The sequence below is a fragment of the Phyllobates terribilis genome, unplaced genomic scaffold (genome assembly GCF_046119375.1).
Source record: "Phyllobates terribilis strain yellow unplaced genomic scaffold, ASM4611937v1 Scaffold_1__5_contigs__length_1240528914, whole genome shotgun sequence".
Taxonomy (NCBI): domain Eukaryota; kingdom Metazoa; phylum Chordata; class Amphibia; order Anura; family Dendrobatidae; genus Phyllobates; species Phyllobates terribilis.
Window position 1 is genome coordinate 550,411,472 of NW_027362761.1, and position 5,928 is coordinate 550,417,399.

The window sequence follows — 5,928 nt, forward strand, 5'->3', positions numbered from 1 at the left end:
TTTGTGAAGCACCTGGGGGTTCCAAGTGCTCACAATGCATCTAGATAGGTGCCTTGGGGGGAATAGTTTCCAAAATGGGGTCACTTGTGGGGGGGCTCCAATGTTTGGGCACACAGGGGCTCTCCAAACGCAACATGGCATCCGCTAATTATTCAAGCAAATTTTACAATCAAAAAGTCAAATGGCACTCCTTCCCTTCCAAGCCCTGCCGTGCGCCCAAACAGTGTTTTTTCCCCACATATGGGGTATCTGCGTGCCCAGGGGAAATTGCACAACACATTTTGGGGTCCATTTTTTCTTGCTACCCCGGTGAAAATAAAAAAAATTGGGTCTAAAGTAACATTTTTGTGAAAAAGGTTAAATGTTCATTTTTTTCTTCCACATTCCAAAAATTCCTGTGAAGCACCTGAAGGGATAATAACTTATTGAATGTGGTTTTGAGCACCTTGAGGGGTGCAGTTTTTAGATTGGTGTCACTTTTGGGTATTTTCTGTCATAAAGACCTCTCAAAGTGACTTCAAATGTGATGTGGTCCCTAAAAAAATGTTTTTGTAAATTTTGTTGGAAAAATGAGAAATCGCTGGTCAACTTTTAACCCTTATACCTCCCTAACAAAAAAAAATTTGGTTCCAAAATTGTGCTGATGCAAAATAGACATGTGGGAAATGTTATTTATTAACTCTTTTATGTGACATATCTCTCTGATTTAAGGGCATAAAAATTAAAATTTTGAAAATTGCTAAATTTTCAAAATTTTTGCCAAATTTCCATTTTTTTCACAAATAAACGCAAGTGATATCGAAGAAATTTTACCACAGTCATGAAGTACAATATGTCTCAAAAAACAGTCTCAGAATCAGGGGGATCCGTTGAAGCGTTCCAGAGTAATTACCTCATAAAGTGACAGTGGTCAGAATTGTAAAAATTGGCCTGGTCATTAACGTGCAAACCACCCTCGGGGGTTAAGGGGTTAAATAATCTTTAAATGCTGTCCAGCCAATCCTCTGCTAAGGTTACAGATATTGCAAGGACATAGGCATAATATATGGATTTTATTATTATGCTGGTGTATAGTATTTGTTATATTTTGCTGCCATTTACTGGCCATTGTTATTGTATGTTCTCATGTATAGCTGTAATTTCCCACCATGTCTCTCTCTCCGTAACTTTTCCTATCTTATTCCCTCACAACCTGTTCTTTCTGGTCAGTGCCATCTTGGCAGAAGCGTGCATAAGATTAGGAGAGAGAATTTTCCTGTTACCTCTACCCTCCATCCTCCATCTTTATTCCTCCTTCGTGTCCCTTCATCTTCCATAGACATCTGAACCCCATCATTTATTAAGGCACAGTCAATAAACTTACTAAATGTTCATTTACTTCATCTTCCTTCTGGAGTATCTATGTGCAGCAGGTCAGGCAAGCGAGGAGAGGATAGCGAATAACCTATCATCCATTGCTTGAACAGAGATCTGTAGTCGAATCCTTCAGGCACATCTCATCTACGTACATCAGTGGCAGAATACTTTATTCTTTAAATATCTCAAGGAAAGTGATAGGAAATGCAGATGTATCCACCTTTACCTTATCTTAAATTTAGTTAAGAACTCCATTATCTCTTAGTGCATATTCAATACATTATCTTGACATCATAGCAAAACCCTTGACAGGCTGCTACTCCCAACAAACATAAATAATATAGACATCTACCAACAGAGTTTCGGGAAACCATGTTTTTTTAAAGCTGGTCACCTGGCACAATTCATGTTGAGCCAAAGGCAAAGGTAAGGAAAGACACATCTATAGAACCTTGCAGAACATGCTGTAGCTTGTAGTTGGCAGGTTGCTCACTGATGAGACCTGGGGGGTACTTTTTTATTTTTATTTTCCATGCTGCAGAAGACACTGACATTGTACAATGTGACTCTTACTATTTATATGCCATCCAAAAATTGAAGAGACAGTACTTATAATTTGGTATACACTCTTGTCAATATTGCCTTCTGCGATAAAGCTGATTTTCTGTCCTTCAACTAAATTGTCTGTTTATTTACTTTTGCTTTGGTAGATAGCAGCCAGAGAATTAGAATCGTCCAACCATTGTACTTTCCAATTGTTTTTTCTCAAATGTCCACCTTTTATTGGAAGATAAAATCAATGTGACATTTTCCGTAAAACGATAACTGACAATTGCCGTCTTCCTTTAAATGCATAGAGCTTCTGAGTAAATATTCTCTGTTAACTCCTCAATATTTATTTATGAAAGTGAAAACTTGATATAAAATTACATGTGTAGCATTTGTCACTTAACTCCATGAGGCTTCAATGCTGATACATTGTATTATGACTAGTGCAGGGTTTGAGAACGCAATGAATGCACAAGGGTTCAAAGAATGCAAAAATAGGCAATGCCTGTGTCATTTATCCTCTCACCAGGCCCTACACCAGAAATAACACAGTGCATTAGCTTTGAATGGTGAGTTACTATAAAGGGAACCTAGTCTAAGATATCCCCTATCCCTTAATGTGGCACACGCAGACACACAATGCAATGATTGAGTAAACTTCTCCCCTTTTTATCTGTATTCAGGTGTGATTTTCATATTGCCCACACTTGTTACTTGCCACAGGTGAGTTTGAACGAGCATCACTAGCTTGAAACAAAGTTGTTTACCCACAATTTTGGAAAGGTGTAAACAAATTTGTCTTGGCCATTTTTTGGGGTTTTGTGTGAAATTATTTCCGATTTGCCTTTTTTTCGGTTTTGTTTTTGTGCAGTTCCAATACACAGAAATGAAATAAACATGTGTATAACAAAACATGTGTTATTGCAATAATTTTCTGGGAGAAATACTTCATTTTCTGGGACAATTTCAAGGGTGCCAACACTTTTGTTGATGACTGTATTTGTATAAACATATTTATATATATATATATATATATATATATATATACTATATATATATATATATATATATATATATATATATATATATGTATTTATACAGTATATATATATATATATACTCATAAAGACATTAAAAAACTAAAAACATTAAAACACTGCTTACAACTCTTACAAAAAATAATGACACAAAATTAAAACTAAGGTAAATACAAGTTTTGTAGTTTTCCCCCTTGATTCCGATTTTGCTTCTTGGGAAGTCTTAGGTATCAGTGAAGCAGTTTTGTATGGAGATAGCACATTGGAAATTTTCAGAATATTGAAACTCTAAATTGAACTCTTGACAAATAGTTTTCAAAGAAGAACTTAATAGGCAAATACTGTTGGCATACCTGGTTCTTTGATTCTTTGATTCCTGGCGGCAATGGTCATCCATTGGTATTTTGTCATTATATCAAGGAGTGCTTATGGCTGGACAGATGGAGCCTCCTCCCTCTGTCAAATACAATAGATGCTGTGTTCACTAATGAAATATGTATCAGGTTAAACTGCTTAGATAGGAACCTGGCTGTATATATTACAGCCTTGCTCCAAATGCAGTTTCCTGAGGACATTGAGCAGTACCCACTTGATCATATGTAGGGTTTCTGTCCAGTAATTTGACAATTTTGTACTTCAATTTTTTCTTGTATACATCAATGATATGCTATATCATACGTCCTGATCCAGCACTGATTCTCTATTTCTTCAATGTTAATCTTCTGCCCCCATAGTAATTCCATATAATCCTCATATGTTTGCTCCACAGCTCCTGCATATTCATCCCTCATTTAGTTACCCCCACACCTTATACAGTTTTACTTTCCTTTGTTGGCAACTAAATCTATGTTTTATTACTATTGCATTTTTTTTTTGAGCAAAAACGTTGTTACTTATTAGTACATCTATTGAAACCAAGCTTTAGATGATTTCTATTTATTTTTATCAACAACCTGTCCCTTTAAGAAGACTAAATGCTGTAGCCATATTCTCATGGATACATAAATATAGTTTATTTATTTTACTAAAATCAAAAATATTTAAATAGCACAAAAAAAAAAGCATTAAAAAAATCTCATCATAACACTTTGTCTTCAGCTGAACTGAAATTTTCAATAAAGTTTGCACATAAAAGCCCAGAGCAATAATAGTTAGGAATAACTTTTTTTTCTTTTTGCAAAACAAACAATAATATTAAACAATAAAACTGAAATATAACCTAAAATTACAAGTGAACCAATATACCCACCAGGCGTTTTCACTGTAGCATGAAAATGATTCCGGGTAATAAATTGATAATCAAGTTCAAAACCATTTTATAAGGTGATTGTTATTATCTGTGTTGCACTGTGCTGTGCAATTGTAAAGTCGTTCCTGTGTAATTAGGGGCATTTGGTTACAACAGGTTGTTAGGAGAATGAACGTTCAAATGCAGAGAGGAGTAATAGGAAGAAGTCAAGAACGCAGAACTAAAAATAAAATTCTGTACCGTGATACACTTTTCGCTGCGTGAGTGTAATATCAGAAGAAAATGTTTGTGATGTTTTCTGAGACACTGCATGTGTTACATTGACTATTTCTTATAGCAAATGCATCGGCTTCTGTTTTCCTTATATTGTTATTGTGCAGCCACCTTGCTGTGAGCAATTTTTTGTATAGCAGGAAATTTTTAGAAGAGACTGTAGTGAGCATGCTCTGTGACTTGGACAGATGTTGCTTTGCAGGGAGAGAGAAAAAGGATGAGGATCTGAATTAATATTTAATATTTATAATCTTTTTCTATTCCTTTTTATTTTATAACTGTAGATTTTTTTAAATTTACCTGCGTGCCATCCATTTTTATTTTTTTAGATGTTTGGAAAAGAAGTTTACTTTCCAGAAATTATTTTCCCAAGAAAATATCTAGAGACAAGAATGTAAAAAGCATGCTCTGTGATATGTGAAGAGGATGCTCTGTGGCCTCCCTTCTACCACTCTCTCACCCCTCCAATCTATCCTAAACTCTGCTGGCCAACTAATCCACCTGTCCCCGCGCTATTCCCTGGCCTCTTCTCTCTGTCAATCCCTTCACAGGCTCCCCATTGGCCAGAGACTCCAGTTCAAAACCTTAACCTTGGCATTTAAAGCCATCCACCACCTGTCTCCTCCATACATCTGTGACCTAGTCTCCCGGTACATACCTGCACGCAACCGCCGATCCTCACAAGATCTCCTTCTCTACTCCCCTCTTATCTCCTCTTCCCACAATTGCATACAAAACTTCTCCCGTGCATCCCCCCTACTCTGGAACTCTCTACCCCAACACATCAGACTCTCACCTACCGTGGAAACCTTCAAAAGGAAACTGAAGACCCACCTCTTCCGACAAGCTTACAACCTGCAGTAACCCTTGCTCCACCATACCGCTGCACGACCAGCTCTACCCTCACCTACTGTATCCTCACCCATCCCTTGTAGACTGTGAGCCCTTGCGGGCAGGTCCTCTCTCTTCCTGTACCAGTCGCTGACTCGTTTTTGTTCAAATTATTGTACTTGTTGTTTTCTATGTATACTCCTTTTAAACATGTAATGTGCCATGGAATTAATGGTGCTATAATAATAAATAATAATAATAATAATTGGTACCGACAGGATAGATCAAATGATATTACTATAATCATTAGTGTTGAGCGAGCACTAAAATGCTTGGGTGCTTGAAGCTCAGGCTGAGCTCACTGAGATACTCAGGTGCTTGACCTGAATGTTAGTGTTGGGCATCAGGTGTGTGCTGGATCTGAAATTGGGTCCAAATCATCAGTGGATTCTGTGGTCTCCCATTCTGGTCTAGCCAGGGCAGACACAGCTCAGCATTGCTGTCAGTCTCAACACCTAACTAGTGCACAAGATGTACAGGCTGTCTCTTGGGTGTTTGTTCCTAGTAGCATTAGTCATCGGCTGCGGGAAGGAACAGGGCTGCTATAGCCTAAGTCCAGGGTGCACTGCACTG